The sequence below is a fragment of the Carcharodon carcharias genome, chromosome 3 (assembly GCF_017639515.1).
Source record: "Carcharodon carcharias isolate sCarCar2 chromosome 3, sCarCar2.pri, whole genome shotgun sequence".
Classification (NCBI taxonomy): Eukaryota; Metazoa; Chordata; class Chondrichthyes; order Lamniformes; family Lamnidae; genus Carcharodon; species Carcharodon carcharias.
The window spans coordinates 217,218,815-217,243,602 of NC_054469.1; the positions used below are offsets into that span (position 1 = coordinate 217,218,815).

Sequence of the window (24,788 nt, forward strand, 5' to 3'; positions counted from 1 at the left end):
TAATTGTAAAGCAATGTACTATATTAGGTAATGTAAAATATAATTTTGTATTAGCTATTGTAACATATTTGCCATGCCAAATTATCCAGTTCTACTGTTATCTTTCTGCCCTTTGGCAGTAGCTTTCTAACAGGATTGATTGTTTTTCCTCAAAGACAAAATAACCTATCTAGCTTCCTTACATTTACATTGCTCCACAGCCTCAGAAGTCACGATGGTGCAGGGATTTCCCGTGCATTGCTGCAGTGGTGCAAGGAGACTGTGATATGCTTTATGGTCTCTGTCACTTGACAGGTCCAAAAGCGAAAGAGGGAGGTAAAGCAAGACAAGCTTCTTGAATCAAAACTTTGCTGACTGTAAACATTCATTCTATGGGAAGGCATGTTATGCTGTCCCAACCCATTTACTGAATATAGTAGTACAGCATTTCCCCTGCACCCATGCACAGGCTGACTCAAAACAAACCTAGGTTACAACCAGTCTACAGCACAGAAACAGGCCATTTAGTATTTATGCTCTACCTGAATCTCCTCCAATTGCTCTTCAACCAGCCCTATCAATATATCTTGCTATTCCTTTTTTCTTCATGTGTTTATCCTGTTTCCTCTTAAATGCATCAAACTATGCTCTTCAACTACTCCCCATGGTAGCAGATTCCAAATCTGCACCACTCTCTAGGCAAAGAAATTTCTCCTGAACTCCCTGTTGAATTTATTAGCAATTATCTTATATTTATGAACGCTAGTTTTGGTCCCTCCCACAGGTGAAAACATCTTACCTATATCTACCCTAACGAACCATTTCATTATCTTAAATACCTCCATCAGGTCTCTCTTCGGCCTTCTCTTTTCCAGAGAAAAAAGCCATAGCCTGTCCATTCTTTACTGATAGATATAACCTCTGAGGTCTGGTATCATCTTTTTGAATCTTTTTATGCATCTTCTTCAATGTATCTATATTCTTTTTTACAATATAGAGACCAGAACTGTGAGTAAGCTGGATTACTAAGGATCTTTCAACTTGGTGTGTGCAAATACAATCCCTTAATTAATCCTGTATAGCGGAAAGGGAGATCAGAATAAGACAAGTTAAATTAAAAATTGTTGTGAACATCCAACAGTGTCTGATCTCAAAAACGTGCAACAGAAATTAGAATCTAAACAGAATCTAAATTTTTCCATTAGTTGAATGTACTTGGTGAATCAGGTACTTCAGTTTCAAGAGATGTGCCTTTCTTGCTGTACGTTCCAGCTGTTTCATTCACAAGTGTAAGGTGAAGATTAATATGTGAATCTTTATGCTGAACCATGTTTCTACATTTAGCATTGACACGGAACCATTCCTCATTTAATTATTTTCCTGAAGATGGATTTAAGACACACTTTGAAGTTAAAAACAACACAGAAATCAGGAAGAATAAAAGGCAATTCAGTCCATTAGAGTCTACCTCTTCTGGATATTAACTCTCTGTCATGACATCTTATTGTATGTTGAGCAACCTCAATATATTTGCCTCAATCAGCTCTATTCCAAACATTTATCAATCTGCATAAAAGGAGTTAAATAACAATTAAAATGGAGCAAACCTTATCAAATGTCATTTCATTTCAAGATCAACATGACCAGAATAATTGAATCCCTGTTTTAATATTTTGAGATTAATATCCAATGATGTTATGACATATCTAAGTATATTCAGATCTGCTGCTTAACATGATCTACAAAAATGAAAAAAAAATATTGTTTTTGATCTGCATTTTTGGTAGTAACCGAGGGATATTTTCATCGATCCACCCCCTTGTATTTCAAAATATAACATTACTTATATTTAAAATTGCAAATGAGATCAAGCTGAGCACAATGATTTTCAGAATGCCATACTTACATTGTAACTCTGCTGGCAAATCTAATAGGATACCAGCAACTTTATTATATAACTCCACGTTATAAAGTCTGAACTGATTTATTTACAAATAAACAATTTTGGAAAGTCTACCAGATCCATTTTACAAAAATGTTAATCAAAAGTTTCATCACCAAACAAAATGAGAACTTAGTGCATGACATTATGGGAACTGTGTTTTGTTTTACAGCTCCATTGATTTCAATGGGGATATGTGCAGTTAATTAAACATACCAAAATTAGATGCCTAGGTGTATATTTATTATATTTAATGGCATTAAAGAAACTCCATTGCTGCAGGTGGAGTGGGGGTGATGAAGAATGACTCTGTTGCACCAAGGCTTCAAAGTAACTAAGAGTAAAATAGCATGGAATGGCACATTCAGATAGCTTGATGAAAGGATAATGTTAGCTATCCATAGCCACCTAGCATAATTTGCCTTCTTAACTGTGATGTAAATAGTTAGTGGATGATACATTATCAGTAACTCACTGTTATGATCCAAGCTGAGGTTACCCCTGGGCAAGCCGGATCCCAGAATGGAACCCAGCTTGATAGATCCTAACTTTTATTTGTTAATTTAGACACGTGGAGAGTAGCTGCTGAACAGAGTCACCGGGAGTCAGCTGATGAACTTTTAACAAAATAATAAAACATTTATTCAACAAGAAAAGATGAAGTATATTACAATATCCCTTCAACCACAACTATACCTTTACAGATATATACAGATTTGTAAGGATACCACAAGTTACAAAAGCTATCTTATACTCTAATATTCACAGAAAGTACCCAGTCCATGTAAACCTATGGCGACCTGTTGTCAAACACACCACACTCTGAAACCAAGTGGCAGATGCCACCTGAACCAGATGCTATGGATCTGTCCTCAACTCTCCCAGATGCTTGTCTCACCATGAGCCACCAGTCTCACTGAGCCCCGTCCTTCACATGAGGGTTTCCAATCTCCACTCTCCAAGGACTCGCTTTGGAATATTCTCCCAAACCGATGCTTTCTCTCAGACACCTTCCACAAGAGTTCACCTCCAGGGTTTTGAACTCTCCTTCTGATGTTCCTCTTCCCTGGGTCACCACATGCAATCAAGCTGTCTTCTATACACTCTGTCTCATCGACTCAGCTGTCAATGGTACCATTGCTTCACATGCCCATATCAAAGAGTTACAGACCTTCAGCTGTTTCTTTGGACCTTCTCGCCTCTTGCAAGCTGTACTTGCTTTAAATCTGCTTTCTGCAGCTTTTGTCTCTTTAAATCAGAAGCTTGGAGCCTTTCTCTCTGCCCCTTACTCTTAACTTAATTAAGAGGACCTTTTCCAGGTTCCTGTCCTTCCATTGATTGAAAGGTCTGCTTGGGACTTTCTCTTCCTCCCTTGCCCTGGATTTCTGGGTCGTTTCCTTAGCTTGTGACCGGCCATCTTCTAGGTGGCTTCTGTTTGGCAGCTGTCTTCGAAACCTGTTGAACTCCAACAGCTCCAAAAAACACACTGCTGTTTCTAGCTTTTGTGTGTGTGTCTGTGGGAGGGATATGCCTCTCTGTTCCCCCATTGCTAGGTAACAGTCCAATTCTTCAGTCGTGAAACTCTCATTAGAAATGCAAGCACCTTTTTAAAGTGAAACTAAAATTCCATTTGACCTTTCTTAACAGACACATACAGAAATACAAATTAAACTTAGAGATTAAAGTGAAAACTCATTCCTAACATCCACAAATACAAATATAACATACTTAAACTATCTCTATTTTCTAACACTCACTCATATTATTGTTTCCCAATCGTACCATTATCCCCAAACCTCTAATTAAAGGAGTTTTGGAAAAATCCTTTAATTTGGTGCAAATAATCAAAGGTCCCTTCTAACTATGTAATTGTGAGTAGGTAGTATTAATGAACCTCCATATGAAGTGAAGCAAACCAACAAATCATTCATACAAAGTATTTTAATTTAAGGTAACCAAAGAGATTAAAACACACGATTACCATATATTAACAGATTTAAAAATGACATTTGCTCCTATTGATTCATCTAGGGAGAAGGAGCTAAATGTCTTCTTCCAAAATTCAACATCTAATTGTCCTTTAAAAGATTCTGAGATTTTGCCTCCATTTTTTTTCTGTAGAAGTTTATTACTCTTTGTGTGAAATCAATATCCTGACATTTTACCTAGAAGCAGAATAGAACATGGACAATTTACCTTGAGATAAAATGAAGTCCAGAGGGTCAAGTGACCTCTCTCCTTATCTACAAATATACATGAAATTGTCCAAGGTAGGCAATACCCTGCCTATCCAGTCAGGACATTAAATATAAACAACCATATGGACATTCCTTTGTGGAGACAATGACTGAGATTCAAATTCCATTGTGTATCAATGCTGATATCATCAGGGGCTATTTGTGTGAACAACGGGAACACAGATACTATGATCACATGACAGAAACCAGCTTATGGTAAGGAACATCTTATAAACTGACATCTTGAGCAATAGCCCAGAGGTCAGTTAGTCTAAGAGGTAAAATGAGCCTAGAGAAAAGAGATACTGCCCAGAAAAATGAAAATGACAGGATCCTGCCTAGAATCCTAACAAGCAGAAAATTGGAGGCTATGCTTTTACCTACAGATTTTCTAAACAAGCCAGAAACCTACTGTTGTGAGGAGTAAGACTTTGTGAATTCATCGCCGGAAAATTTCAACCTCCGTTGTCTTCAGTGAACCATGAGAGAATCCTAAAACCTGCAATGTTTCCAGCTATCATCTTGAAAACTTATGATGAGAGTGATCTTTTGGATGCTTTATAAAATCTAAGTGCATGCTATCTCTTTTGTAATCATCTTTCCTTGTGTGTATTTGTGTGTGTATAAGCGAATGTGTGCTGTTGCGATTACATTCGGGTGTTGAGAAATAAATGTTTATTCTTTCTTTTAATTTAAATTTACAAGAAAGCCTGTTTTATATCTGTTAGGAACATAGGAACAGGAATATGCCATTCACACCATCAAGCCTGCTCTACCATTCAATTAGATCATGGTTGATCGTCTACCTCAATGTCACTTTCCCACACTATCTTTTGATGTCATTGGTCTCCAGAAATCTATACATGCTCAATGATATAGCTTCCACAGCCCTATGGAGTACAGAATTCCAAAAATTCACCACCCCTCTAAGTTTTTTCTTTTTCATTCATGGAATGTGGGCTTTGCTGACTAGGCCAGCATTTATTGCCCATCCCTAATTACTCTCGAGTAGGTGGTGGTGAGCCGCCTTCTTGAACTTCTGCATTGAAGAAATTCCTCCTCATCTCAGTCTTAAATGATCTACCCCTTTTTCTGAAACTGTGTCCCCTGGTTCTAGACTCACCAACCATGGGGAACCCTGTCACACCCTATAAGAATTTTGCACATTTCAATGAGTTCACCCCTCATTCTTTGAAATTCCAGGGCATACAGACCCAGTCTCCTCAATCTCTCCTCATAAGACAATCTCGCCATCCCAGGGATTATGAGTCTTAAGAGTTACAGCACTAAAGGGGTTAAGACATTTTGTTCTTTAAAAGACATCTTGTTTTGTTAATTGAGAAGTGGAAAAAATAGGAACCATTCTGCCATCTCTCCCCTGCCCATAACCACCCTGTGTCCCCGAGTTCCACTTTTGCAGATTAATTTGAAGCAATATTCCAGATTGATTTTTTTTCTATATTCTTAACAAGCAGAGACACCTTTATAATGTCATCTCTCAGGAGCTTATACTTCATATTGGGATACCTAGGTTTCTCTAGTCTTTTCTCGTAAAGCCCTGCACCTGAACCTCATGGTTTTTCATTGTTTTCAGCTATATTCAAGGTATGAGCTGACGAGAGCTCCATAAAGCTTAATCGCTTCTTTCTCTGATCTATTTTCTGCCCTTTTGGCTTTGCAGTTCAACATCCTATTGGCATTGTTGATTGATGATCTACATTGATTGAATGTTTGGTAACTGGCCATTGTTAGCCATTGCAATATCATACACTAAGTATTTTTTTGCCTCTCTGTGGTACTTCATCTGCAGTGAGTCCCATTATTTTACTGAATTATAGATCTTGTCTAAGTTATTGGCCCAGATTTTACAGCTAGTAGCAAAGGGATGGTGCTTACCAGTCATTACATTGATCATGGAATTTTGATCAGAATTTTGCTGCCATTCAGGGTTTGAAGCAGTATGGCAACATCTACAGAGACTCTGAGAAGTGTGTAAGCAGGACAAACAACAGCCTGTCTCTTCAACCAGTCAGACTGAAGAACCCTTACACAGTGTAAATCAAGAAGTATAAATTATATTTAATTTATTGAAAGATCATATCCAAAAAATAAAGTAAAGGAAGGGAAAAAATATCAGAGAGATCATATTAAGAGAGAAATGAAAGAGCCAGAAAGAAAAATTAAAACAAAATCCTATATTTTCATTTTTTAAACCTCCAGCAATAATTAAAATCTGAAGGATTGAAATTTCACATAGGTAAAATGAAACTTTCCGAACCAGAGAGGTTGTTTTCCTACCATTAAGACCTATCATGCCGTTAAAAAATCTCTTCTACCTGAATGCATTAGCCCTAACTATTTTTGGCATTTTTTGTGGTTATCTAATGAGTAAGTGCAGCAACTTGATGTCTTTACATGGATTTCATTGCCAATTTTCTGGATTTCAATGTTTAACTGTGCACATGCAGAATTTTTGTGTGGCTTAATCCATAATAACAGTGAGCACTAATGGTCTCACCTTTATTCCTAAATCAAAACCTGAGATATTATGTAATTTTTGAGCTACTCCTTCTCATTCCACTGCCCCTTACAGTTAGTTAGCATCTTTAAATTTGCCTATTTTACCTTATTTTTTTGGATCCAGGGTGCTTCTGTGATTTGGAAAGAGTAATGGTCCCATTGCTAAGGTAGCCCACTAAATTCTTAAACACCCACTCAGACGTAGCTTTGCTAATGAGTACTCATTGTTCCCTATCCTTTAACAAGATTATCAGCCATTCCTAGGATTCCAGGCTAATAATGTACACTTCTTTACCCTGAATTTCCAGTTTTGAGTTTAATTAATAGTCTTCTATGTGGGACTTTGTCAAAAGCCTTTTGGAAGTCAATATACACCATGTCATATGGCGTACCACAATTCATTGGGATTGACACTTCCATAAAGAGGTCAGGCAGATTTGTTAAACAGGACCTTTCCCTTCTGAAGACATATTGATTGCTATTGACTTAATAAATGTCGTACAGATAATCCTTGAAGTTATTCTTGATAGCCAATTTCAATATTTTTCATGGTGGTGGCGTAGTGGTATTGTCACTGGACCGGTAATCCAGAGAGCCAGGGTAAAGCTCTATGGGACCTGGGTTCAAATCCTGCCATGGCAGATGGTGGAGTTTGAATTCAATATAAATCTGAAATTAAAACTCTAATGATGGCCATGATTATTGCCAATTGTCTTCAAAACCCATCTGGCTCATGAATGTCCTTCAGGGAAGGAAATCTGCTGTCCTCACCTGCTCCGGCCTACATCTGACTCTAGATCCGCAGTAGTGTGGTTTACACCTAAATGCCCTTTGAAATGGCCTAGCAAGCCACTCAGCTGTACCAAACCATTAAAAGGTCAACAAAAAGGAATGAAACCAGGCAGACTGTCCGGCATCGACCTAGGCACCGGAAACAACAGCAGCAAACCCAGCCCTGTCGCCCCTGCAAAGGCCTCCATAATAACATCTGGGGAGAGCTGGCTCACTGACTACTCAAGTAACAGCCTGACATAGTCATCTTCATGGAATCATACCTTGCAAATAATGTCCCAGCCACCACCATCGCCATCCCTGGGTATGTTCTGTCCCGCCAGCAGGACAGACCGAGAAGGGGTGGTGGCACAGTGATATACAGTCAGGAGGGAGTTACCCTGGGAGTCCTCAACATCAACTCCACGTCCCATGAAGTGTCAGGTATCAGGTCAAACATGGGCAAGGAAACCTCCTGCTGATTACCAAGTACCACCCTCCCTCAGCTGATGAATCAGTGCTCCTCCACTTACAGGAAACACTGAGAGTAGCAAGGGCACAGAATGTACTCTGGGCGGGGGACTTCAATGTCCATCACCAAGCATGGCTCAGTAGCACCGTCACAGATCGAGCTGGCCGAGTCCTAAAGGACACAGCTGCTACACTGGGTCTGTGGCAGGTGGTTAGGGAACCAACAAGAAGGAACAAGATACTCAACCTCATCCTCACCAATCTGCCTGCCGCAGATGCATCTGTCCATGACAGTATTGGTAGGAGTGGCCACTGCACAGACCTTGTGGAGATGAAGTCCCGCCTTCACATTGAGGATACCCTCCAACATGTTGTGTGGCACTACCATCATGCTAAATGGGGTAGATTTTGAACAGATCTAGCAACTCAAGACTGATCATCCATGATGTGCTGTGGGCCATTAGCAGCAGCAGAATTGTATTCAACCACAATCTGTAACCTCATGGTCCGGCATATCCCCCACTCTACCATCACCATCATGCCAAGAGATCAACCCTGGTTCAATGAAGAGTGCAGGAGGGCATGCCAGGAGCAGCACCAGGCATACCTAAAAATGAGGTGTCAACCTGGTGAAGATATAACACCGGACTACTTGTGTGCCAAACAGCATAAGCAGCAAGTGATAGACAGAGCTAAGCAATTCCACAACCAACGGATCAGATCTAAGCTCTGCAGTTCTGTCATATCGAGTGATGAATGGCGGTGGACAATTAAACAACTCACTCGAGCAGGAGGCTCCACAAATATCCCCATTCTCAATGATGGAGGAGCCCAGCACATGACTGCAAAAGATAAGCTCAGAAGTGCCGAGTGGGTGATCCATCCTGGAGTCCTCCAGAGGTCCCCAGCATCACAGATGCCAGTGTTCAGCCAAATCAATTCACGCCACGTGGTATCAAGAAACGACTGAAGGCACTCGGTACTGCAAAGGCTATAGGCCCTAACAATATCCCAGCAAAAGTACTGAAGACTTGTGCTGCAGAACTTGCCACACCCCTATCCAAGCTGTTCCAGTCCAGCTACAACACTGGAATCTGCCCGGCTATGTGGAAAATTGCCCAGGTATGTCCTGTGCACAAAAAGAAGGACACATCCAACCCAGCCAATTACCACCCCATCAGTCTACTCTCAATCATCAGTTAAGTGATGGAAGGGGTCATCAACAGTGCTATCAAGCGGCACGTACACAGCAATATCCTCACTCAGTATGGTTTCCGCCAGGGGCAGTCAGCTTCTGACTTCATTACAACCTTGGTTCAAACATGGTCAAAAGAGCTGAACTCCTGGGGTGAGGTGAGAGTGATTGCCCTTGACATCAAGGCAGCATTTGGCCAAGTGTGACATCAAGGAGCCCTAGCAAAACTGGAGTCAATGGGAATCAGAGAGGAAACACTCCGCTGGTTGGAGTCATACCTAACACAAAGGAAGATGGTTGTGGTTGTTAGAGGTCTGTCATCTCAGCTCCAGGACATCACTGCAGGAGTTCTTCAGGATAGTGTCCTCGGTCCAACTATCTTCAGCTGCTTTATCAATGACCTTCCTTTCATCAGGTTCTCAGATGTAGGGAAGTTTGCTGATGATTGCACAATGTTCAGCACCATTCATGACTCCTCAGATACTGAAATAGTCCATGTCCAAATGCAGCAAGACCTCGACAATATCCAGGCTTGGGCTGGCAAGTGGCAAGTAACATTTGTTTCACACAAGTGCCAGGCAATGACCATGTCCAACAAGAGAGAATCTAACTATCGCCCCTCAACATACAATGGCATTGCCATCGCTGAATCCGCCACTATCAGCGTCCTGGGGGGTTACCATTGACCAGAAACTGAACTGGACTAACCGTATAAATACTGTGGCTACAAGAGCAGTTCAGAGGTTAGGAATCCTATGGTGAGTAACTCCACTCCTGACTTCCCTAAGCTTGTCCACCATCAAAAGGCACAAGTCAGGAGTGTGATGGAATACTCTCCAATTGTCAAGACGAGTGCAGCTCTAACAACAGTCAAGAAGCTTGTCACCATCCAGGAAAATGCAGACTACTTGTTTGGCACCCCTTCCACAAACTTTCACTGCCTTCATCACCGATGCACAATAGCAGCAGTGTGTACCATCTACAAGATGCATTGCAGAAATTCACCAAGGCTCCTTGGGCAGCACCTTCAAAACCCATGGCCGCTACCATCTAGAAGGACAAGGGCAACAGATAGATGGGAACACCACCACTTGGAAGTTTCTCTCCAAGCCACTCACCATCCTGACTTGGAAATGTATCATCGTACTTTCACTGTCACTGGGTCAAAATCCTGAAACATCCTCCCTAATATCACTGTGGCTGTACCTACTCATCAGGGTCTGCAGCACTTCAAGAAGACAGCTCACCACCACCTTCTCAAGGGGAATTAGGTATGGACAATAAATGCTGGCCCAGCCAGTGAGGCCCACATCCCATAAATGAATTCAAAAAAAGAAAAAAAATAAGCTTAATAGATTTGTCGTTGCCTGTGCCTGTTGTGTGCTGCTATTTTAATCTGGGCACACGTTGGCCTGTTTCCAACCTCTGAGACCTCCCCTGTGTCCATTACCTCTTTCATAATGATTTTCACAGATCTAAATCTTTTCCCTGGTTTTTTTTTCAGCACAATTTAACTGCAAAATATACCAAACATTATTGGAGGATTTATTTGTTTTGAGCCCTATTAGTATGACTAGGACTTCCATCTAATTTATAACCAAGTTATTGATTTTATTTGGATATCTTTGTTTAGAGGGGCTTAAATCTTCCCTTGTGAATACTTATTGAAAACAAAATTGAGTGGGGTTCACTGATCATGATAAATCTCAATGATATATATTTGTAAGGTGCAAATGAAAAGAGAAAAGCTGATTCACCAAACTGCATATAAATGTAGTATTAGACTCTTCTTGAAATAGCCAACGACTTGAAAATATTTCATTTATCCAACAGTAGTAGAATTGTAAGCCAAACACTCACAAAAATTAGTAATCTTGAAGACATCAAGAACATAGACATTGATTCAGCATCAGTGAACGTTAGGAAAAGTATTGAAGCTAAGGAACTGCTACCAGGCTGATGACAGGCTGATGTAGAACTGTCCAGCTAGTTGTGGATAGATTGCTAGTCTCTAGTTCACTTGGTAAAGCTAGTTAATAACTGAAACACACAGGTTACAGGGGACCAAGTTAAATGTTCAGACTGTACTGACTTGGTTGAACTCAGTGAGGAGGCAGTGGGGTGACTCAATTCATCACATTGCCCCTAAGTTTAGAAGGGAAACTTCAGCCTGGGTTTCCACTTTTGATCGCTATCCAGTGGGACTTGGTGGAAAAAGGACGTTTGTGAACAGAACCAGCCGAGCCTGTGACATCTTCACAGTATTCATCTAGTTTCTAGTCTCGAAGGTGAAAAATGCCCATTTGAGTGAGGTGCCAAAGGATGTGTGGCACCCAGGAAACTTTGCATAAGCTGCCAACTTCTGAAGGTAAGAAGTGGAAAATGAAAATCATTGGGGAAAAAAAAATATTTTGTATTGAGTTTTCTGCAAATGAATTATGAATTTGAAAATTTGAAGAATGAACCTAAAAATTGAAGCAATATATAACTAAAATGATAACAATAAGTGGGTATTATAGTGGGGAGGAGGGCTTGGCATGCTATCATTTAACCATGGAACTAGGTTTGAATCATTGTGGCAATAACCTCCTCTCTTTCATGGAAATATAGACGCTATAAAAAGTTATTTTGTAGAAAATGAACTGAGCTCCTTGTAAAAGGCTTGACTCACATTAGCAAGCTGACTAGAATAGCCTATCTCACTCAGAAAAGTGCCAGAAATATATCACAGTTCATAATAACATTTGAATATGATAGGGAATAGTATTTTGTAGATTAAGGTCAAAGACACAGGTTATTAAGAGATTTTTTTTACTGAAAATGAATAAGGAATGCTATAGCAAACATAATCATGTTTCAGTGGTTTAATAAGGAAATATGTGTAAACCTCTGCCAATTCAATTCATTGTGTTGCTGTCAAGGTCAGATTTGTTGCCCATCCCTAATTGACTATGAACCGAGTGTCTTGCTAGGCCATTTCAGAGGGGCAATTAAGAGTCAAACACATTGCTGTGGGTCTGGAGTCACATGTAGGCCAGACCATGATGGTACTTTTTCTTCTTTGAATGACATTAGTCAACCAGATGGTTTTTTTTAATGAAAATTCATGTTAGTCGCCATGGTCACCATTACTGAGGCTAGCTTTATATTCCTGATTTATTAATTAAATTTAAATTCTACCAGCTGCTGTGGTGTGATTTGAACCCATGTCCCTAAAGTATTCATCTGGGCCTTTCGATTACTAGTTGCATGACAGAACCAATTTGCCACTGTCTCCTCCCTCCACCATTGAAATTCACACCAAGAAATAGGGAAATAAATTACCAAAAGAGGGTCTATAATCTATTTATCAAATCCCAAAATTTAATACTGATCAATTGTCCAATCCCTGAAATATCAGTTCAGGTTTATCCATATTATTTGCCTCCAGTCCCTCTCTGGTGGTCTATTCCATACAGTCACTGACCACATAAAGTAGCTAACCTAAACTGGCTGTGAATCTTTCTCTTTCCAAGTCTGATCCCCTGTCCTTGAGGCAATGCTATTAAGGAGATTATAGCAGGATGCTTAGAAAATCATAATGGTGTCAACATGATTTTGTGAAAGCAAAGTTGTGTTTAAGTAATTCATTCGGGTTTTTTGAAGAAGTAACAAGCAAGGTGGATAAAGGGGAACCTGTGGATGTGGTGTATTTGGATTTCCAAAGGGTATTGAATAAGGTGCCACATCTAAGGTTACTACACAAGGTAAGAGCACATGGTGTAGGGCGTTACATATTAGCATGGATAAAGGATTGGTTAGCTAACAGGAAGCAGAGAGTAGTAGTACATGGGTCTTTTTGGGTTGCCAAGTTGCAACTAGTGGAATGCCACAGGAATTAGTGTTGGGGCCTCAACTATTTACAATCTATATCAATGAACTGGATGAAGAGACTAAATGTATGGTGGTTAAATTTGCCGATGACACCAAGGTAGGTAGGAAAGTAAGTTGTGAAGAGAAAAGACCAAAGGAATATAGACAGGTTAAACAAGTTGGCAAATATTTGGCAGATGGAGTACAATGTGGGAAAATGTGAATTTGTCCACTTTTGCAGCAAAAAATAGAAAAGCAGTATACTACTTCAATGGAGAGAGATTGTAGAACTTGGTGGTACAGAAGGATCTGGTAGGTGAATCACAAAAAGTTAGCATGCAGGTACAGCAAGTGATTAGGACGGCAAATGGAATATTGGAGTTTATTGCAAGGGGAATGGAATATAAAAGGGACGTTTTACTGCAGCTGTACAGGGCCTTGGTGAGACCACATTTGGAATACTGTGTACAATTCTTGCTTCCTTATTTGAAAAAAAAAGATATAATTTCATTGGAAGCAGTTCAGAAAAGATTCATTTGACGCATTCCTGGGATGAAGGGCTTATCTAATGAAGGAAGGTTGAAAAGGCTGTGTCTATACCCATTGGAGTTTAGAAGAATGAGACGTGATATTATTGAAACATATAAGACCCTGAGGGGATTTGTTAGGGTGAATGCAGAGAGGATGTTTCCCCTTGTGGGAGAGACTTGGGGATGTGGTTTCAAAATAAGTGGTCTCCCTTTTAAGATGGATCTGAGGAGGATTTTTTTCTCTTGGAGGGTCATTAGCCTATGGATATCTCTTCCCCAGAAAGCAGTGGAGGATGGGTCACTTAATTCATTCAAGGCTAAGTTAGATAGATTTCTGATAGACAAGGGAGTCAAGGGTTATAGAGGGCAGACAGGAAATTTGAGTTGAGATCACAACCAAATCAGCCTTGATCTTATTGAATGGTGGAGTAGGCCCAAATGGCCAAATGCCTCCTCCTGCTCATAAGTCCTATGTTTCTATCTTTAAACATATTATTGAGGTTCAAATTAACTATTCTCTCAAGAATCTTGAATAACGTCTCCCTATAAACATTTTCTTCTTCAGGGTAAATAATCCCTAGGCCTTTCCAACTCTCCAAATAGTTTTGATACCTCAAACTAGGTCTTAGTTTGGTTGTCCTTTTCTTTGCTGTCTCTAAGTCTAGATATCCTTGTTGTAACACACCAATCAAAATGTTGCAGAGTGTTTCAGATGTGGCCATACTACTGTCTTGTGCAGACTCATCATCTACTGAGAATTGGGCTGTAATCTTCTGGTTAGATCTGGTTAGCATTCCTGTTCTGCACATTATAATGTTGGCTTCAACGTAATATCCAGCATTACTTCTTGTTTGTGTTCTGTAGCGTAAAACCATTCAGTTCGTAATCACACTGTTTAATTCTTTTTCCCGCTCTTGTTACCATGTATGTGTCCAAATTAAGTGCCATTTGCCATTCAACAGCTAATTTTACAAACCATCCCAATCTCTTTGTACTTTTATTTCCATATTCCCTATTGTCTCACCCTTTTCCCTGCAAATTGGTGTCATCTGCAAAACTCAATAGTTGTGTTTCTATCCCCCATTCCAAATCAATTATTATTTGTAAAAATAATGGGTCCACCACTAGCCCTTATCCCATTATCCCGTTAGTAACCCCTTTTTATCTATATTCCATTCCTCTCCTGACCACTCCGTTTTCTCTCATTTAACAAATTCCAATACACTTTCAAAGGTTGCTTCCAAGTCCATCCCTTCCTACTTTATGGGTTAATTGCTTTTATGGCATAGGATTAAAATTCGTACAGAAATCAAAGTAACTCACATCCACAGAATTTTTAGCTTCAATGAGATTATCTCTAGTTTCAATGAGATGCATTACAAGAATTCACCAAGGCTCCTTAGGCAACACCTTCCAAACCCACGGCCACTACCATCTAGAAGGGCAAGGGCAGCAGATAGATGGGAACACCACCACCTAGAAGTTCCTCTCCAAGCCACTCACCATCCTGACCTGGAAATATATCGCCGTTCCTTCACTGTCGCAGGGTCAAAATCCTGGAACTCCCTCCCTAAAGGAACTGTGGGAGTACCTACACCTCATGGACTGCAGCAGTTCAAGGCTCACCATTTTCTCAACGGCAATTAGGGATGGGCAATAAATGCTGGCCTGACCAGCAACAACAGCATCCCTTGAATGAATAAAAAAAATCTCTTTCCATTAAAATAATATGCAGCTTTTCTATTCTTCCTGCCAAATTGGGCAAGTTCACATTTTCCCACATCACATTCCACCTGCCAAATTTTTGCCCACTCACTTAACCTGCCTATATCCCTTTGCAGACTCCTTATGTCCTTTTCATAACTTACTATCTTTGTGCCATCAGCAAATTTAACAACCATAAATTCCGTCTCTTCATCCAAGTCATTGATATAAATTGTAAATAGTTGAGACCCAAGCACTGATCCCTGAAGCACTCTGCTCATCATATCTTGCCAATTCACTTATGTCCACCCTCTGGTTCCTGTTAGTTAAAGAGTCCTCTATCCATGCTGAAAGCAAAATACTGCAGATGCTGGAAAACAGAAAATGCAGGAAAATCTCAGCAGGTCCAGCAGCATCTTTGGAGAGAGAAACAGAGCTAACATTTTAAGTCCGTGTGACCCTTCTTCAGATCTCTCTCCACAGACCTGCTGAGATTTTCCAGCATTTTCTGTTTTTGTTTCTCCATCCATGCTAATATGTTACACCCTACGACATGAGCTTTTATTTATATAATATACATTGATGTGGCACCTTTTCAAATGCCTTCTGGAAATCTAGGTGCAGCATATCCACAGGTTCCCCTTTATCCAAGTTGCTTGTGGCTTCCACAAGAACCTCCAATAAATTAGCCAAGCATGATTTCCCTTTCACAAAACCATGTTGACTCTGCCTGTCAAAGTGCCCCACTATAACCTCCTTAATAATAGATTCCAGCATTTCCCCTTTGACAGATGTTAAGGAAATTGATTTGTAGTTTCCCACTTCCTGTCTCACTTCTTTTTTGAATGGAGGAGTCACATTTGCTATTTTCCAAGCTGATGGGGCCTTTGCAGAATCTCGAGAATTGTGGAAAATTACGATTAATACATCTACTATTCAGCAGCCCTTTCTTTTAAGACCCTATGAAGTTATCCATCAGGACCTGGGGACTTGAAGGAGAGTCATGTGGGCTTGAAACATTAACTCTGTTTCATTCTCCACAGATGTTGCCAAACCTGCTGAGTTTTTCCACATTTTCTGTTTTTATTTCAGGTTTCCAGCATCCGCAATATTTTCCTTTTGTCTTGCTGTCCTTACCTGGCCTGATCTACATGTGAGTCCAGACCCACAGCAATGTGGTTGACTCTCAAATGCCTTCTGAAAAGGCATAGCAAGACACTCAGTTCAAGGACAATTAGGGATGGGCAACAAATCCACATCCCCATGAAAGAATTAAAAAAAGCACCTTGCTATAGCATACCATTCTTTATCACACTTCACTGCGTCATTGTTGACTCTTTTAGGATGGTTTCTAATGTTTCACCTGGAACAGATACTTCCTTTATGTTATGATCCCAGCTGATGTTACCACTGGACAAGTCAGATCTCAGGGTGGAACCCGGCCTCATAGATCCTAACTTTTATTTTTTGTTTAGAAACGTGGAGGGCGGCTACTGAACAGTGACACAGAGTCTGCTGAGGTACTTTTAATGAAAGAATAAGACATTTATTAAACAAAAAAAGATGAACTATATTACAATACTCCTTCATCCACAACCATACCTTTACAAATATATACAGATTTGTAAGAGTAACACAGGTTACAAAAAAACCTATCTTATGCTCTAATGTTTACAGCAAGTATACAGTCCATGTACCAATAGGTGACCTGTGGTCAGACATGCCATACTCCAAGATCAAGTGACAGATGCCACCCAAACAGATAGTTTGGGTCTCTCATCAACTGCCTCCAGGCGCTTGTCATACTGTGAGCTAACTGGTCTCACTGAACTCCATCTTTCACACTAGGGTTTTCTATCTCTACTCTCGAAGGACTTACCTTGGAATTCTCTCCAAATCTATGCTTCCACCTGGATGTCTTAAACAAGGATTCACCTCTAGAGATTTAACCTCTCTTTCTGATGTTCCACTCCCCTAGATTGCCACGTGCATTCAAGCATCATCTTCCACGCACTTTCTCAGATACTCAGCTGTGCCAACAGAGCACCACTGCTTCACGGGCCCATAGTAAGGAGTCGCCCACCTTTGGCTGTCTCCTAGAATCTTCAGGCCTCTCACAAGCTTATTTTGCTTTAAGTCTGCTTCCTGCAGTTTTCTGTCTTTAATATGGAGTCTTTCCCTCTGGTCCTTGCTTTAACTTCACTGAACAGGACCTGTTCCCAATCGCTGTTCTTGTGCCTTGGCCTGACTGTCTTCTTGGGATTTTCTTTTGTCCCCACTTGTTAGTTTCTGGGACTTTCTTCTGTTCTTTTTGAGAAATATGCTCTCTGCAGTTCCCTCTCCTGTTCAGCTTCCTCACCCTGCAGTATCCTCACCTTAGAAAAACTGAACTCAAACTGCTTTTCTGTTTCTCTCTCTCTCTCCATAGGACTCCTGTTGCTAGGCAAAAGCACAGTTTTTTCCACTTTGTTTTAACTTCCTTAAACTAATAACTCCCCTTGAAACACAGCTCTCCACTTCAAGGGCAGAATTTTTCCCTCGGATGGTGGGTGTGCCCCATCGGCTTGGCGGCGGCGGGCGGACAGCTGACACCCGCCAATGAAACGGAGCCCACCGCCATTTTAAGTGGGCCGGCCAATTAAGGCCTGCCCAGCGGCCTGCCCAACAGGAACTGCGGGGGGGAGGGGGGGAGGGGTAGAGATTCCCCAGCTGTCAAAGTGCGCTCTTTCACACACGCGCACAGCTCCCTGAGTCGAAGTGCTGTCTCAGGGAGCTGACAGTCCACAAAACTTTAAAAATACAAAAATTAAAAAATTATTAACATGTCCCCCTCATGTGACAATGTCACACGAGATGGGACGTGTTAATAATAAACACTTAAAACTTAATACATTTTTAAAAAACAGACATGATACTTCATCCCGCCAGTGGATGAAGTTGCATCAATAATCTGCAGCCCGCTGGGGCTCCTGGCCTGCCCGTTGGCCTTAATCTTGGACGGGCGGGAACTTTAATTACTTTTAACTCACCTGTCGATGGCCTCAATTGGCCATTGACAGGTCGGCGGGCGGACAGCTGATTTCGCTGTCCACCCACCTTCCTAAAGATTTAAAGGGACCGGGATGACGTCAGGGATTCCTCCCAACGTCATCCCACATCATTTTCCCCTCGGCAAGCGGGCCCTGCCCCCAAATCGCAGAGGGCAAAATCCTGGCCCAATGGTTGTAAAATCTCATTAAAATGCAGGTTCACAAACAAACCCACAGACTTGAAGGCAACATTTTGAAGTGAAATGAAAACCCAGGATTCTCCTTTCTTAACACACGCACACACACACACACACACACACACACACACACACATACATAAAATATAGATTAAACTTAAAGCAAAAACTTAAGTTTAAACTTCAATCTAGAGCTTATTGCTAACATGCACAAATATACATATAACTTACTTAAATCTATCTCTAGTTCCTAATGTTTATTTCCCTAAAATCCTTCCCTCTGTTCTGGTGCTCAATGTAATTAACAGCCTCTGTCTCATGAGATAATGGTTTGTGCCTTGGTGGTCAACCCTGTGAAACATCACCTGGTGGGGTTCCAGAACCCCGGTCTGGCATGGCAAACTCTGCCGCATCTGTTGCAGACGAAGGCAGTGGGCTGAGAAGGTACAGGATTTGTTGGCCTCTGTTTTATCTAGGCTCTCTTATTGGCCAGCTGAGCTTTATTATCGCTCATAACTGTTGTCTCCTGTGTTATGTTAATGCCCTGCAGCAAAACTGGAGTGTCTTCTACAGGGTACAAGCCTGGGCAAAATTTATGGAGACTCTGGGCTGCCCAAACATCAGGGTCCCCCTCTTAACCTCCCTGATTGAGTCGAAAGGAATGCAGAACTCCACGTTTAGCACCGGCTTGGTTGCAGGAGATGCCAGAAAGATGACGTATTTAGACATCAGTCCGTCCTTGGGCTCCACTCCATATTTTTTATTGGGCTTTATCCCCTTAATCATCAACCCTCCTGAGGTGCCCACGGGGACCTGTTCACAGCTGAAGGTTTGGTTCATGAGTGCCCGGGTGTGTCCGCATGCTGGCGGGCCTGCACTTTGCATGTCTGGGGACCAAACCCATTCCCAGTTCCTCTGAAGCTGTGAAGGACCCAGTTTCCATGTGCTGCCACAAGGAGGAACAGCAGAGAGCTTATCGATAGGGAGCTGGTGAACAAAAAGGGAGAGACTTAAACATATTGGCTCTCCTTTTTGCAGTGAGTAGCAAACTAGCACATAAAAAATGGGAAGCACACCAATTCTCTTCACCCACACACTAGATGCATCGCACCAGCCTGTTGGACACCTGTAAGTACTCAGTAGCAGGTGGTCAGAATCAGTTCTCTGCCCCTTGTCCTTGTCGACAGGATCACTACATTCTGTAAAACAAAAACAGAATTACCTGGAAAAACTCAGCAGGTCTGGCAGCATCGGCGGAGAAGAAAAGAGTTGACGTTTCAAGTCCTCATGACCCTTTAACACTACATTCTGTACCTGAATCAGATAGCTCCATATCCTTTGTAACTAAGGTTTCTTTCCTATATAAGGCTGCAGCCCTACCCAGTTTTTATTTTCTATGGGCAGAATTCTCTGGCTGGCGCGTGGGAGTGGGGTCCGCTCGCTGACGCATAAAATGACACGCACTGATGTTGGGCGTCATTTAGATTTTCAGTTTGGCTGCATGCCCGCAAACTGTCAAAGGCCTAATAAGGCCATTTAAACAGTAATTAGCTGAGCTCCCCATCCAACCTTAAGGTTGGCGGCAGATGAAAAGCCCAGGCAGCCTTCAGATCCACGGGCGGGATGAGGTTTCATGAAGTATTTTAAAAGTCAATAAAAATTTTAAATTATTCTTTCACATGTCCCAGCTCATGTGACAGTGTCGCATGAGGGGACATATCTTAAAGGTTTTTATCACCCTTTATTTAAAGTTAAACATGTCAAAGCGATCTCCGAGGCACCTTCTCACGCAGGGAACGACTCAGGGAATCCCTGCCCACCGTCTGCACAGGGAACACTCAGCGATTTCGGGCGAGCGTCAAGCTGGGCGGGCCTTAATTGGCCCGCCCACGTAAAATGGCGGCACATCCCTGATTGGGGGCGCCGATCGGGTTCGCGCCCAACCGCCTTCACACAACCCCCCCTGACGGGGGGAAAATTTAGCCCTGTATCTACTACATAATCTGTATATCCTTATATGTATCCATCCTGTGCTGAATCAGGTCTTTGGAACATCTGAGGCATCACAGTCTCTCTCTTCAACATATTCTTTCACAGGGTGTGGGAGGCTAGGCCAACATTTATTGCCCATCCCTAATTGCCCTTGAGAAGGTGGTGGTGAGCTGCCTTCTTGAGCTGCTGCAGTCCATGTGGTGTAGGTACACCCACAGTGCTGTTAGGAAGGGAGTTCCAGGATTTTGACCCAGCAACAGTGAAGGAACAGTGATATATTTCCAAGTCAGCATGGTCTGTGACTTGAAGGGCAACTTGCAGATGGTGGTGTTCCTATGCACTTGCTGTCCTTGTCCTTCTATGTAGTAGAGGTCGCAGGTTTGGAAGGTGTTGTCAAAGAAACATTGTTGAGTTGCTGCAGTGCATCTTGTAGATGAACACACTGCTGCCACTGTGGGTCAGTGGTGAAAGGAGTGAATGCTGGAGGTGGTGGATGGAGAGCCGATCAAGAAGACTGCTTTGACCTGGAAGGTGTTGAGCATCTTGCGTGTTGTTGGAACTGCACTCATCCAGGCAAGTGGCAGGGTGTGCAATCTATCGTACTCCTGATTTGTACCTTACCGGGTATCTTTGGGGAGTCAGTAGATGAGTTACTCACTGCAGAATTCCCAACTTCTATTATGATCTTGTAGTCACAGTATTTATATGGCTGGTCCAGTTCAGTTTCTGGTCAATGGTAACCGCCCAGGATGTTAATAGTGGGGGATTTAGTGATGGCAATGCCATTGAACATCAAGGGGAAATGGTTGGATTCTCTCTTGTTGGAGATGGTCATTGCCTGGTACTTGTGTGGCATGAATGTTACTTGCCACTTGTCAGCCCAAGCCTGGATATTGTCCAGGTCTTGCTGCATTTGGACATGAGCTGCTTCAGTATCTGAGGAGTCACAAATGGTGCTGAACATTGTGCAATCACCAGCGAACATCCCCACTTCTGACCTTATCATAGAGGAAAGGTTAGTGATAAAGCAGCTGAAGATGGCTGGGCCTAGTATGCTACCCCGAGGATGAATGCTGCCCTGGGCATCAGATGATTGATTTCCAACAGCCATAACAATCTTCCTTTGTGCTAGGTATGACTCCAACCAGTGGAGAGTTTTCCACCTGGATCCTATTGACTCCAGTTTTGCTGGGACTTGCTAGGGCGGTCACTCTCACCTGCCATTTGAGGTCAGTTCATTTGTCCATGTTTGGGCCAAGACTGTAATGAGGCCAGGAGCTGAGTGACCCTAGCAGAACCCAAACTGAGTGTCAATGAGTAGGTTATTACTGGTTAAGGGCTGCTTGATCACAATGTCAATAACCCCTTCCATTGGGGTTGCCAACCCTGCAGGATTGGCCTGGAGTCTCCACGAATTGAAAATCAATCTCCTGGTTGTTCCTGTATGCAATCCTGCTGAAAAATCATCATGATATTTAAAAAAATATTGTCTTTTTGTCATTTTCTTTGAACCTTTCCCTTTACTAGATATAAAAATATTGAAAATGGGGGAAGAGCGGCTGTTTGGCTGATAGGCAAGTGTCATCCAATAATGAATCCTTTTGCTTTCCAATTGGCTTCAGCAGGTAGTACTTCACAAGAATGGATGTGCTGGCCAACTAATGGCTGGAGCATGGGGGCAAGTCATGTATAGGAAGCTCCAGGAATACATTTAATCACAATTGGCAATCCTACCCTCCAGCACTCTGCTGATCAAAAGAAGGGCTGATGGAGCATAATTTGCTGGATTGGATGTGTCCTGTTTTTTTACAGACAGGATATATCTGGGCATTTTTTTTTTACATTTTCAGATAGATGCCAGTGTTGTACTTTGAAGGTTCTTCGCAATCAGGTTTAGAACTTTGAGGCATTAATTTTTCCAGACTGATGCGCTTAATGATATTGTTGTTATTCTCAGCATTGTCTTATCCCTAAAGCTGCACAGTCACTTGTCGCATGTGTGTCTGAATTTAGCAATTCCCCATCAGCTCCTGTCACAGTCCCATAACTGTTAACTTCTTTGCTTTTCCTTTGCATCATAGTTCACTAAAATGCAATCTGAAAAAGGTTTTGATTTTCCCCGGTGAGAACTCATTCTGCACTTTGTATGTAGACTGCTCTATTCACAACGCAAATAAGGTAAGTCCAGCTGCTGCGCTCTCAAAAGCTCTTTAATAGCTAATAATATAAAAGCATTGGCAGAGATTTAATAACAAGCTGGCTGTTTATCCTTTCAGTCAGGGAGGTTGTGTGGCTCCGGAAGTCAACACAAATATCATTTCCAGTATTTGCTAACAAATTTTTAGTGCCAATTCTTTTATGGCTGTATATTGTGTTCCCAACTGGTTGATCAACTGAGTGATAATCAGTGGAAGTTCAAATGTTTGCACATTTTAAGTTAACAATCCCAATGCAGAGCTTTGAGTGACAGGAAGTCACAGATGATAGCACACAGGAGACCATTCAACCCATCGTGCCTGTGCCAGCTCTTTGGAAGAGCCATCCAATTTATCCTACACCCCAGCCTGCCTGATTCCTGGTCTGCACAATTTTTAACCCTTAAAGATAAGAGTTCAGCAATAACAGGCACTGTAAAGAGGCAGTGAAAATAATGTTATGGCAGCTAGTAGCACTGGCAGTGTGAAATTGTATTATTAATGTCTCATCATGTGCTTTCAGTCATCAACATGTGAGCAGAAAATTGGCTAACTGGAGTGCAAATATGGGAGGTTTGTTCAAGCCACTTCTCGGTAAACGGGCCAGGATTTTATGGCCCCCTCCCACTCGGTGGGATATTATGGTCCAGCCGAACTGAATGGAGATTTAAGTGGCTCCTCGCATTCACCAGGGGGAGAAACGCCAAGGCAGAGTCATAAAGTCCTGGCCCAAAGATTTCTTTAATACATGTAGGCATACCTCACTTACCTGACAGCAGTGCATTTTCGTAATGAATATTATTTTTATTTAGCTCAATCTCTGTCACAGCAACGAGAAATGACGCAACAACATATCCATGTTGGGCAGTTTTAGCCACTCAAGCCTGTCTGATACTGGAAACTATTTGTAAAATCTGTTCAAGTATTCCCACTATGACTGATCTCAGTGAATCGTCACTGAGTTTCAAATTTTAAAAAAAATGAATCATACTGAAATTTGTTTCATCTTCATTTCAGGTCTGTGGACATCCTGTGAACAGCAATTGTGGTAACTGACCTTTCAGCAGACATTTAATTATCCAACAGCACTGATGTAAGGCTTCTGTTTTCAGTAGGTTAACTGCTGTGTCCTACAATTTAAACTCAGTGACCCCCATGAACGGTATTAGTAAATTTGGAGAATATTTAATTCACACTGAGCGACAGCTGATTTTTATATTTCTTTTTCCTCGCTGAATTACTATGTAACTGTCGAGAAATGTGCTAACTAAATGCGTTATAAAAGCATCTTTTACTTGACCATGTAAAAAAAAATGTGGTTGTAGACTATATATAGGAGGGTTGGACATGCTAGAACAGTGGTTGTCAAATTGGAGTCTGTAGACTTTCCAGGGTGTCTGCGCATGCTCGCTGAGTAGTGTCGGCCTTGCTGGTGGGTAAGGTGTGGAGCTGGAAGTGGGAGGCAGGAGGGAGTTACAACATAAGCAGCATGAAGTGGGCTGGCTGTCTCAACTAGGGAATGGTGCATGGAGGAGTAGATCAAAGATTGCAACATCTGTCAGTGAATACTTGTAAGTGAATACCTCTTTTCTGAATCGGGTTATTAAAACATTATTCACTTTCATACTCTATTACTAAGTAATATAATTTAGAGGGTGGGCAGAGCCTGTGATTACTGGTCCATTTGAAAATGGGTCCTTCAACCAAAAAGTTTGAGAACAGCTATAAGAACAATGGAACTGAAACAAAACTCTTCATGTCATACACAACTGAGCTGTTGTAAAAGATCTACAATCTTGTCTCACAATATCTGACTACAGAACACTTTGAAAACCCCAGGAGAGCCATTTATGTCTTAGAACCCTCCCTTCTCCAACAATCCTCTCCATGGATCCCAAAGTCACATTTGCTGTGAGTGTTTCTGACAGTATACTTTGCTCACAGGGCAATAAAAAAAAACTTCCTCTCAGGGTGGTTCAAACCAAAAGCTCCCATTTGACCTATAAGGTGGCTCAAGCTGTGAAACAGGGGACTAACATTAAGCTGGTATAAAATATCGGAGGTCAATCTCCAGCCGTTTTTACCAAATAGATAAAAAGTCAGCACACTTATCAGGCAGGTAATTGCCAGCATCGCAGTGCATGAACTAAATCGAGGCTGCTCTAATTATAAAC

The 24,788-nt window shown here is 41.6% G+C and overlaps 1 protein-coding gene across 1 annotated transcript in view; it reads right to left on the minus strand.

The window, feature by feature from the left end:
* LOC121276107 (cadherin-18-like) overlaps window positions 1–24,788 on the minus strand; it is a 361,197-nt gene that overhangs the window by 280,839 nt on the left and 55,570 nt on the right. The window lies entirely within an intron of this gene.